Below are 12,787 nucleotides of genomic sequence, written 5' to 3' on the forward strand. Positions count from 1 at the left end.
CATCGGTGATCCGAATCACGTTCGAGTACGACTCCATCATCACCATCCCCTTGGCTAGCTTCCGCTCGTGATCTACAAGTGGTATGTAGATGCAAACTCTCTCCCTTGACTCGTTGCTTAGATGAACTCATAGATGGATCTTGGTGAAACCGTAGGAAAATTTTTAATTTTCTGCAACATTCCCCAACAGTCGCTTCCCAGTCTTTTGCTAGCCTTCACCTATACTAAGCAGGACTACTGCTTGTGCATCTAAATTCCTTAAACCCCAAAGTTATTCCATATGAGTGCACCATACCTTCCTATATGCGGTATCTACCTGCCGTTCCAAGTAAATTTGTATGTGCCAAACTCCAAATCTTCAAATAAAATTCTGTTTTGTACGCTCGAGCAGCTCATGTTTCAACTAGGGTTGTCTGTATCTTCCATGCTAGGTGGGTTATTCTCAAGAGGAGTGGACTCCGCTCATTCACAAGAAAATGGTTGGTAAATGGGATGCCCAGTCCCATGATCAAAAAGATCAAAGCAAATCAAATTAATTAAAACAAAACTCCCCCAGGGCAGTTGCTAGTTGGAGGCACTCGTTGTTTCGAGCAAGCCATGGATTGATGCTTGTTAGTGGTGGGGGAGTATAAACTTTACCATTCTGTTTGGGAACCGCCTATAATGTATGTAGCATGGAAGATATCGAGATCTCATAGTTGTTGCTTGACAGTGAAAGTATACCGCTCAAAATGTTATTCATCTCTATTTTAAAATCAAGCTCTGGCACCTCTACAAATCCCTGCTTCCCTCTACGAAGGGCCTATCTATTGAATTTTATGTTGAGTCATCACCTTCTTATTAAAAAGCACCCGCTGGAGAGCACGCTGTCATTTGCATGCATTACTATTAGTTTATATTGGGTATGACTTGACTGGATCTCTTTTACCATGGATTACAATGTTTAGTCAGTCCTTGATCTTTAAAGGTGCTCTGCATTTATGTTTTGCAGTCTCAAAAAGGGCTAGCGAGATACCATCTTGTTATATCATATTATGATTGTTTTGAGCAAGTGTTGTCATCCAAGTTTTATTATTATTGCTCGCTAGTTGATTATGCCATTGATATGAGTAAACATGAGACCTAAGTGTTATTGTGAATATGGTTAGTTCATAATCTTTGCTGAAACCTTGAATGTTGGCTTTACATATTTACAACAACAAGAGCAAACAGAGTTTGTAAAAGTTTTTCTTTATCACTTTCAGTTTATCAACTGAATTTCTTGAGGACAAGAAAAGGTTTAATCTTGGGGGAGTTGATACGTCTCCAACGTATCTACTTTTCCAAACACTTTTGCTCTTGTTTTGGACTCTAACTTACATGATTTGAATGAAACTAACCCGGACTGACGCTGTTTTTAGCAGAACTGCCATGGTGTTGTTTATTGTGCAGAAAACAGAAGTTCTCGGAATGACTTGAAAATCCACGGAGATAACTTTTGGAAAATATAAAAAATAATGGCAAAGAATCAAGGCCAGCGCGCCCCCCTGTCTCGTGGCCCCCCTGATGCTCCACCGGCCTCAACTCCAACTCCATATATTCTGTTTCGCAGAGAAAAAAATCAGAGAGAAAATTTCATCGCGTTTTACGACACGGAGCCGCCGCCAAGCCCTAATATCTCTCGGGGGGCTGATTTGGAGTCCGTTTGGGGCTCCGGAGAGGGGGATTCGTCGTCGTCGTCATCATTAACCATCCTCCATCACCAATTTCATGATGCTCACCGCCGTGCGTGAGTAATTCCACCATAGGCTTGCTGGACGGTGATGGGTTGGATGAGATTTACCATGTAATCAAGTTAGTTTTGTTAGGGTTTGATCCCTAGTATCCACTATGTTCTGAGTTTGATGTTGCTATGACTTTGCTATGCTAATGCTTGTCACTAGGGCCCGAGTGACATGATTTCAGCTCTGAACCTATTATGTTTTCATGAATATATGTGAGTTCTTGATCCTATCTTGCAAGTGTATAGTCACCTATTATGTGTTATGATCCGACAACCCCGCAGTGACAATAATCAGGATACTTCTCGGTGATGACCATAGTTTGAGGAGTTCATGTATTCACTATGTGTTAATGCTTTGGTACGGTACTCTATTAAAAGGAGGCCTTAATGTCCCTTCGTTTCCATTAGGACCCCGCTGCAAACGGGAGGATAGGACAAAAGATGTCATGCAAGTTCTTTTCCATAAGCACGTATGACTGTATTCGGAATACATGCCTACATTACATTGATGAATTGGAGCTAGTTCTGTGTCACCCTATGTTATAACTATTACATGAGGAATCACATCCGACATAATTATCCATCACTGATCCAATGCCTACGATCTTTTCACATATTGTTACAATCACTACAATACTGCTATCTTTACCTTTGCCACTGTTACCATTACTATCATACTACTTTGCTACTAAATACTTTGCTGCAGATACTAAGTTATCCATGTGTGGTTGAATTGACAACTCAACTACTAATACTTGGGAATATTCTTTGGCTCCCCTTGTGTAGAATCAATAAATTTGGGTTGAATACTCTACCCTTGAAAGCCCCCTATACTTGTGGGTTATCACGTCCCACTCAAAAATAACAAATGCATGTCTTCTGGCTATCATCAATGAGCAAATTTTGACAAGGTTTTCCAATTCCAATATATTAAACTAATGTCTTCTTGCTAACATCAATGATTAAACTTTGACAAGCTTTTCCCATTCAAAATATGTAATGCCTATGATCGTGGAGTCCTGTCACGGCTTCTTGTACTTGTTTGGGCACTTTTTGCCCAGTGCACTCCATGGGTTGTAGAGTTGCCTATGCTCTCTGCAGACTAGTCATGTCACCAGCGTCTACTAATACTCTGTAAAGCTTCTCGGTCATTCCTTCTGTTATGTAGCGCAAACAGTGACTGCTTCTTTCTGCAAAGTGGAACGACCAACTGGACCCAGTAATGCAGCAGTTTGCCTTGGACACATTGGCTCCTTTTGTGCAGTTCAACTAAAATCAAAGTTGGAATAAAACCGAGCTTTAATTTTGATATCCCTGTAAGCAACAATAGGCATAAGGGAAACAATTACTGAGAAATAATGGTTGATGACTTGTACTCCCATAAGAAAAGCATCTACTGATCTACCTTATCTTAATGGGAAACAAAGCAAGAGAGTAGCAATTCTCCATCAGTGTGATTCATTCATATTGACTGAGACATTATCTTAACAATGCCTTGTTTCAACATGTATAAAGAACGACAAAGCAGAAAAGTACCAGTCCTAAAACAATGCGACTGATTCATTTTAACAGAGACATTATCTTAACAATACTTTGGTTAAACATGTAGAAAGAACTACAAAACAAGATAGTACCATTCCTAAAACAATGCGACTAATTTATTTTAACAGAGGCAAAAAAAGGAATCAATTACTGGCCAATAAAGGAGGATGAAACATGCGGCTACAAAAATGCTAATCCCGCCAATCCGTAACAAGCATTGTAGTTTTGAACTAAGATTCAGTAGTTAATTAATTCTGAGAGTGGCATTGCTTAATTTTACTAGCGGCATTAGATTAACAAAAAGCATAAACAGTTCCAGGGGAGAGTGGGCGCAACAACAGCATGTGCTTCCATCTACTTATAAAGGGGGTGATGCAGAGTTTTGTTGTAACAAAGAAAGAAGCATCATGTCTGGGTTGGAACAATTTTTGCTCACTTGATGGTAAAATACAACAGTTCAATAGCTGCAATTCAACATTTATCCAAAACAGTACCAATACAAGTAGCACAATATCTCAAAGCACACTGCAGCATCATGTGGATGAAAGTCGGTACTAACCATTCTTGACCAAGATTTCAAACAGTTCGTGAGGAGGACTTGAAAGAAATCCCAACACATATATGAAATCTTGATCTCCTTTTGTGCAGTTCCACCAAAATTAAGCAAAGTCGTTGGTGTGACATTCAAGTTGAACTGCACAAAACACTCTTAAAATAAAAGTGTTTCGCGTAGCGAAGCGAAATGTCGCAATAGCACCAAGTTGAATAGATATCCCTGTTTAAACAGAGGAAAAAAGGAATCAATTACCGGCTAATAAAGGAGGATGAAACATGCGGCCACAAAAATGGTAATCCCGCCAACCCCTAACAAGTGTTGCAGTTTTGAAATAAGATACAGTAGTTAATTCTAAGAGTGGCATTGCTTAATTTTACCAGTGGCATTAGATTAACGAAAAGCATAAATAGTTCCAGGGGAGAGTGGGCGCAACAACAATATGTGCTTCCATCTACTTATAAAGGGGGTGATGCAGAGTTTGTTGTAACAAAGCAACAAGCATCATGTCTGGGTTGGTCCCATTTTTGTTCACTACTTAATGGGAAAAGACAATAATACAATAGCTTCATTTCAACATTTATTTAAAACAACACCAATACAAGTAGTACAACATCTCAAAGCACACTGCACAATCATGTGGATGAAGGCCTGTACTGACCTTTCATGAGAAGACCAACATAAAATACGAATCTACCAACACAAATAAGAAATCCAAGCTCATTTTGTGCAGTTGCACTGAAATCAAGCAAAGTGTTTCGGGTAGCAAAGCAAAACGTCGCAATAGCAACATGTTGAATAGATATCCCTGTTTAAATAAAGGCAAGAAAGGAATCAATTACTGGCTAATAAAGGAGGTTGAAACATGCGTCCACAAAAATGGTAATCCCGCCAATTCCTAACAAGTGTTGCAGTTTTGAAATAAGATTCAGTAGTTAATTCTGAGAGTGGCATTGCTTAATTTTACCAACGGCATTAGATTAAAGAAAAGCATAAATAGTTCCAGGGGAGAGTGGGCGCAACAACAATATGTGCTTCCATCTACTTATAAAGGGGGTGATGCAGAGTTTGTTGTAACAAAGCAACAAGCATCATGTCTGGGTTGGTCCCATTTTTGTTCACTACTTAATGGGAAAAGACAACAATAAAATAGCTTCAATTCAACATTTATTTAAAACAGTACCAATACAAGTAGCACAACATCTCAAAGCACACTGCACAATCATGTGGATGAAGGCCTGTACTGACCTTTCATGAGACGACCATGATAAAATACGAATCTACCAACATGAATAGAAATCCAATCTCGTTTTGTGGAGTTGCACTGAAATCAAGCAAAGTGTTTCACGTAGCGAAGCAAAATGTCGCAATAGCAACAAGTTGAATAGATACCCCTTTTTTAACAGAGGCAAAAAAGGAAACAATTACTTGCCGATAAAGGAGGATGAAACAAACGGTCACAGAAAGAAGCATCTAACTTATCTTGATGGAAAACAAAGTAGGATAGTAGCATTTCTAAAACGGTTGCATTAATTCATATTAACAGAGACATTCTCTTAAAACAACATTCATTAAAAAATGTAATTTACTTTTAACAGTGGCATTGCTTCAATTTTTCAGCGGCATTCTTAGATTAACAACAGCAAAATAGTTGTATGGGACATGCCAGCACCACGTGCGTCCACACGTATAAATGGGTGATGCAGAGTATGTAGCCAAGCAACATATCTGCGTTGGTCCCGCATTTGTTCTCTTTGAACCTTTTTCCTATGTGAGGGCAACAAATCTAGTCCTGCACAAACTACCCGACCCCCTAGTTTCTTTCCCTTTTCAACAAAGAGATCGGTTCCGAACCAAGAATGTGGGAACACCTTGTTCTGTACTGGCCCCGAACCAAGAATGTGGTAAGGTCTATGAGCTCATTTTCTATTTTTAAGTACTATATTCTTGCGCCTTACTGTACTCTGTTCATATAGAACAAGTGCCTAAACCTGAAGAACAATTGTTCTAATTTAAGATTCCATTGTTATCATAGTTCAAAAAAGCGCTAGGCGTTAATTGTGCGTTCTGCCACTGCCTTGCGCTTTACTGACCAAAGCGCATGCTTATGCACAGTTATGCACAGATTAATCTTAGTTATGCGCAATGCTTTTTGCCAACACCTAGATCCTAGGCGCGCTTAAGTGCTCGCTTAGGTGCGCCTTTTTTAACTAGGATTGCTATCGTGCATACTGCTTTGCTCTTGTATCACTGTATTTACTCATACAAACTTATCTTTACGTTGAAGGATCCAATCGAAACTCCAATGGCACAACAGGTATGTTTAGGCATGTTTCTTAAACAGGTTTGCTCTTATCAATAGCTCTATTGATTTCAATTTCAATTGTGTATACAGTTGACTTCTCATATCATGCACATTACTAGCATCACAACAGAGCCAATAGTGTTGTTGTACATGTAGACCCATGGTACCCATCTGAAATCTTGTTGTGCCCTGTAGTGTCCCATGCTTTGTATTCTTTCACTGCTGCTTTGTCTTGAACTGATATGATTTAAACCGTGTCTCTATTTTGATTTGGCAAGACAATGCAGTGACCATAGGACATAGATATATGTTTGTTTGATGCTTTTATTATGTACTAATACTTGGCAATAGAAGACTTGGTAGTTTAATCCTGTCCACCTTACTAATGAACTAGCTCACCGAAATGAGTTTCATATACTAGTACATGCTAAACCTGTTATGTGTCTGCTTGTTTCTTCTTTTAGAATGCTGACAGAATATTGGGGAAGAGTGCCTTATTAAGCAATGGTAAAGGAAGTAATGCAGATAAGGTTCAGGATAGTGAGACATCCTTGTTGGTCTCCAACAAAGCTGGTAAAACAGCCAAGGAAGACTATCTTGAAGACATTGAGACAACCCCAAAGTCCTGTCTTGGTTTAGTGTCCGAGTTACTGGCCACTACCGCTTGCACAAGCTATTCAAACTCACTGTCTGAATCAGTTCGGTTTCTTGAGTCTCAACTACAAGCTGAAAGACATCGATCAGCTGTGCTACGACAAGAAGCGGAAGGATTGCGAAAGTCCCTGGAGCATTCAGATGCATATTTTCTGGTGCAACAGCAAGCGTTGGAGGATTTTAGCGCCAAACAGGACAAAGCTAATAAGATTGCTAAGCTTATTGCCAGCATGGTGGATACCCAGGATAACATTTCTCGAGCTCTTCTGAAGTTGTTTCAGTTATGCTCTTGTTTTGCTGCCGCGTTTATTTGCACTAGTGGCCAATTTTGACGGTTAGTGTATGTAATATGCTGCTTTGTTCCCTATATTTGCACTAGTGGCGAACTTTGATGCCTAGTGGATGTAATATGTGTAATAGCGGTAATAAGCTAGCGTTGATTGCTTACTTATTTATTTCCTTCTTGTCTTGTTTAGTTGTTTGCTTGTAGTCACTTTGCAGGTTTTTTCTATGTTTTTCTAGTGGCCACAATAACCTATTTTTGGAAAATAGGCCAAAATAATCATGGCAACAAACGGACTGTTGTAACCATGGGCCTCCTGCGGGCCATATGATCCATGGGCCTTCTACGGTCCGTAGGATCCATTGGCCTTCTATATGGGCCATAGGATCCATGGGCCTTCTACGGGCCGTATGATCCATGGGCCGTCTACATGCCGTACGATCCATGGGCCTTCTACGGGTCGTACGATCCATGGACCTTTTATGGGCCGTAGGATCCATGGGCCTTCTACGGGCCGTAGGATCCATGGGACTTTTACGGGCCTTCTACAGGGCGTATCATCATTTTGCCAATCATGGGTCGTACTATTCATGGACCATAACGGGCCGTTAATAGGCTGTATTTGATAACTCTATGAAAGCAGCCCAACGGTTTTTTTGACATGAAAACGACCCAACGTATTAACGGGCCACAAACGGGCCGACAATAACGACGGACCGAGTTTGTCCCACAAGAAGAAAATGACAGTAACGGGTCGTAAGTAACTGAATGTTGGAAATGAGCCCAAGAATAAATGGGCCCTGAGAAGGCCGAAAGATAACTTGGGCTAGAAACAGCCCAATGGAATAATGGGCCGTTAATGGGTATAAAGTGATACACTGTTCATTACGGACCAGTTTCACCACGGGCCGTTAATGAGCCAAGAGTTACGAAGGGCCTCATATGGGCCGAAAGTCGTCATGGGCCATACATGGGTCGGAAGTTAAAAAAGGCTAGAATCATAGACGGCCCAGATGATGCTACTGGGCCTAATTTGCAGAGGTCGTAACGGGCCCTGGGTTAGCGGGTTGTAAATGGGCTATATGCGAACAGGACATTAACATGCTTTCCGTGGGCCGGCCCGCCACCTTTTGACCAAGTCAAACGGGTCGGCCTTTTCACAGGAATGGGCCTCTGTTGGGCCGTGCCACGTGTCGACGTATCATAGGCCCCTTGGGTCCAATGATTGGATGACATGTGTCCCAACGGTGAGCCGACACGTGTTTCCTCCAGCCAATGATGATTTTACACATGGAAAATCCCCATTGGTCAGGGTTCTTAACGGGTTATCGGATCCAAAACCGGACCCGATAGCTTAACGATGTCCCGTTACGATGGATGCCACATGTCGGTCACCCTTGACGAAAGCACTTCTGTGACGTGCGATTTATCGTCATGGAAGTGGACACTTCCGTGATGATAATTTTGGTAATGTCATGGAACACTTCTACGACAACACATGTATGACTATCTTGATTCTTTCATAAAATCGTCATGGATGTACATGCATGACAGAAAACGTGACCTACTGTGACAAACACATATCATCATGGAAGTGTATTATTTTTGTAGTGTATGCTTTCCATTGCATAATACTTTTGTACTACATGTGATAGTTCCATGAAACTTTGTATGTGGCGACGGTTGAGGGCATTCAATATCCCTTCGTCTGTGCAATTACGGTGGAAGACCGAAACTATGTCGTCATCCGAGCAGTCCTTGATCGTGTTTTTAACAAGCAGGAATCTGGCCCAAAAGTGGTGGACCGTTTCCTTGGGCTGCTGCTGTACATACATCAGGTCGTATATATCTGGAGGACTTGAGTTGCTTGGAGAATATAGATTGTGGTGGGAGGGTGGATTAATTTTTGATTCCTGTCCCACGTCTGTTTTTGGAGCCGGTATGGCTTCTGAAGTAACCAGTTCAGGTCCAGTTAAGCGCATAGGCTCCGACAATCCTATGTCTGAACCAGAGTCCAGTGGGAGTGAAGTCCCATCCGAAGGGGAAGTATCTAGCTCAGGGGATTCGGGGGCCCGAACATACTTGGTCCTCAATATGGGGATGGAAGTGTCTGTGGCCGGTTCCTCGATGATCGCCATGAAGTGGGTGATTGGTGGGTGATTAATTTCCCTCTAGTCAGGCTTGAGCCCGATCCGATCATAGTCCGTTGAGACCCCCAGTGCGGCGATGCGGTCTAGTAGTTCGTTTAAGGATGAAACATCTGCCGGATCCAATTTTTCAGAGTACTCGGGGCCAATGCGAGGACGGTGTCCGGCGACCATGGGAGGAGTTGCAGGCTCCATGGCAGCGCGGGCCCTTATGGTGAAACCGCCGAACCGGAGGGTCTGCCCTGAAGCGAGGCACCCTTTGGGAGTGATATTATTGTTGATGACTAAGCGAGCCATAGCTTGCTTTTTGCAGACAGCACAGCTGAGCTCTCAATGAAAGCACCAATGTTGGTGTCAAAACCGGCAGATCTCGTGTAGGGGGCCCAAGTTGTGCGTCTAAGGATCAATGGTAACTGGGAGCCAGGGGACACAGTCTTTACCCAGGTTTGGGCCCTCTTAAGGGAGGTAAAACCCTACTCCTGCTTGATTATATTCGACGGGTATGAAGGTTACAAGAGTTGATCTACCTCGAGATCGTAATGGCTAACCCTAGATGTCTAGCCTATGAGGATTTCAAAGATGGTGTAGAAGATAGCCCCTATGGACTAACCCCTATAGCTTATACACACTCTGGAGGGGTCCAGGGTTTGTACAAGGTCGGTTTATCAGGGAAGGAAACCTCCGGACTCTATTCTTGCCGTCCATGTATTGAGAAGTCTCATCCGGACACGATAGATAATCTTCATCTTGATCCGTAGGGCCCATACTCTAGGCTGGACACCTGAGGACCCCCCGAATCCAGGACTCCCTCATTGGGGGGCCGTTTCTTTTTGTTATTTTAGATACCAGAGAGAAATTAGTGTGGAGTGGATTTGGAAACGGGACAAATCACAGTTATTTGCTCTTTATTGTGTGCTTCAGTTCCATAATTATCTGGGATTAGAGAGGAGGAGTGATATTTCTTCCCTATAGGGAGGTGTCCCTGTTCTTCACAGGAAGCAATGGCAAAAGGGGGCTTTGTTCTTCTCTCTATTTTTGTTCATACCATGAGACCCAAGGCGAGCAAGGGTGGTGCTAAGGGATGGCAGGGAGAGAGAGAAAGATAGGGAAGTGGGTACTGGAGGAGAGATGGACCTGGCGACAGTGCGGACTCAGGTGGCGTCCACAACGGGGGAGGGTCCCTTCTTGGCCGGCCACCGACAAAGCAAAAGGGGAACTCGGCAACGAGGCGACCCCGGGGCGAGGCTCCTCCTATCATCATCAACAAGGAGGCCGCTAGGAAGGCCGTGTTTGGCTTCCTGGTGGTTGGACGCTTCTTGTCGCCTTTCTAGGTGAATCTGTGGGCCATCGTCGACGAGCTCCAGTGCACTGGGGCATGGCGGCTTCAGGGTACGGTCTCTATCTAAGAGGTGGCCAGCGATGATGGACGTTTTGTCCACAACTTCACCATCGAGGGGGGTCGATGGTTTGTGCTCAAGGCACAACTGTGGCACTACAAACGGGATGGCAGCGTCTTCACCGAGTTCGACGGCAAGGGCGATGATACGCCCATTTTGCATCACACTTTTATATTGATATTTATTGCATTATGGGCCGTTATTACATGTTATATCACAATATTTATGCCTTTTCTCTCTTATTTATAAGGTTTACATGAAGAGGGAGAATGCCGGCAGCTGGAATTCTGGACTGGAAAAGGAGCAAATATTAGAGACCTATTCTAAAGAACTCCAAAAGTCCTGAAACTTCACGGAGATCAGTTTTGGAATAAATAAAAAATATTGGGCGAAGAAAGCACCAGAGGGAGGCCACCAGCCAGCCATGATGGTGGAGGGCATGCCCCCTACCTCGTGGGCCCCTTGGCAGGCCCCCAACGCCCATCTTCTGCTATATGGTGTCTTTTACACTGGAAAAAAAAGAAGAGAGAAGCTTTTGGGATGAAGCGCCGCCGTCTCGAGGCGGAACCTGGGCAGGACCAATCCAGGGCTCCAGCAGAGCTGTTTTGTTGGGGAAACATCCCTCTGGGAGGGGGAAATCATCGCCATCGTCATCACCATCAATCATCTCATCATGAGGGGGTCAATCTCCATCAACTCTTCACAAGCACCATTGATGTCTTCTAGAACTACGTCGGTATTTCACCAAAGAGGAAGGGATGATGTAGTATAGCGAGGGTAGGTATTTCCCTCAGTGATGAGACCAAGGTTATCAAACCAGTAGGAGAACCTCCTCACACCACGTAAACAGCACCTACACACAAATAACAAATACTCGCAACCCGACATGTTAAAGGGGTTGTCAATCCCTTCCGGGTACGGTGCCTCAAGATAGGCAAAAACATGAGGTAAAAAGTTGTAGATTGGATAAATAGATTGCGGAACAAATAAATTGCAGCAAGGTATTTTTGTATTTTTGGTTTAATAGATCTGAAAATAAATGCAAGAGAAAATAAATCGCAAAGGCAAATATGATGAAAAGAGACCCGGGGGGCGTAGGTTTCACTAGTGGCTTCTCTCGAGAAAATAGCAAACGATGGGAAAACAATTACTGTTGGGCAATTGATAGAACGTCAAATAATCATGATGATATCCATGCAATGATCATTATATAGGCATCACATCCAACATTAGTAGACCGACTCCTTCCTGCATCTACTACTATTACTCCACACATCGACCGCTATCCAGCATGCATCTAGTGTATTAAGTTCATGAGAAAACGGAGTAATACAATAAGAACGATGACATGATGTAGACAAGATCCGTTTACCTATTGCGGCAGATATAGATCTCATCTTGTTATCCTTAGTAGCAACGATACATACGTGTCAGTTCCCTTTCTGTCACTGGGATCAAGCACCGTAAGATCGAACCCACTACAAAGCACCTCTTCCCATTGCAAGATACATAGATCAAGTTGGCCAAACAAAACCCAAATATCAGAGAAGAAATATGAGGCTATAAGCAATCATGCAAATAAGAGATCAAAGAAGACTCAAATAACTTTCATGGATAAAAACATAGATCTGATCATAAACTCAAAGTTCATTGGATCCCAACAAACACACCGCCAAAAGACTTACATCATATGGATCTCCAAGAGACTATTGTATTTGTAAACAAGAGAGAGAGAGAAAGATAGAGAGAGAGAGAAAGAGAGGAAGCCATCTAGCTACTAACTACGGACCCATAGGTCTACAAAGAACTACTCATGCATCATAGGATATGCACCAATGGAAGTGGTGAACCCCTCCATGACGGTGTCTAGATTGGATCTTGGTGGTTCTGGACTCCGCAGCAGATGGATCAATATTTTGTCGACTCCCCTAGGGTTTCTGGAATATTTGGGTATTTATAGAGCAAGGAGGCGGTTCGGGGGGGGGGGGGACCTGAGGTGGGCACAACCCCCTAGGGCGCACCTGGACCTCCTGGCACGCCCTGGTGGGTGCTGCTCACCTCAAGCAGCCCATCAGGTGCTTCCTTGGCCCATTGGCTTTCTTATGGCCCAAAAAAATCATCCAGGAGTTGCGTTGCATTTGGAC

The sequence above is a fragment of the Triticum aestivum genome, chromosome 5B (assembly GCF_018294505.1).
Source record: "Triticum aestivum cultivar Chinese Spring chromosome 5B, IWGSC CS RefSeq v2.1, whole genome shotgun sequence".
NCBI lineage: Eukaryota > Viridiplantae > Streptophyta > Magnoliopsida > Poales > Poaceae > Triticum > Triticum aestivum.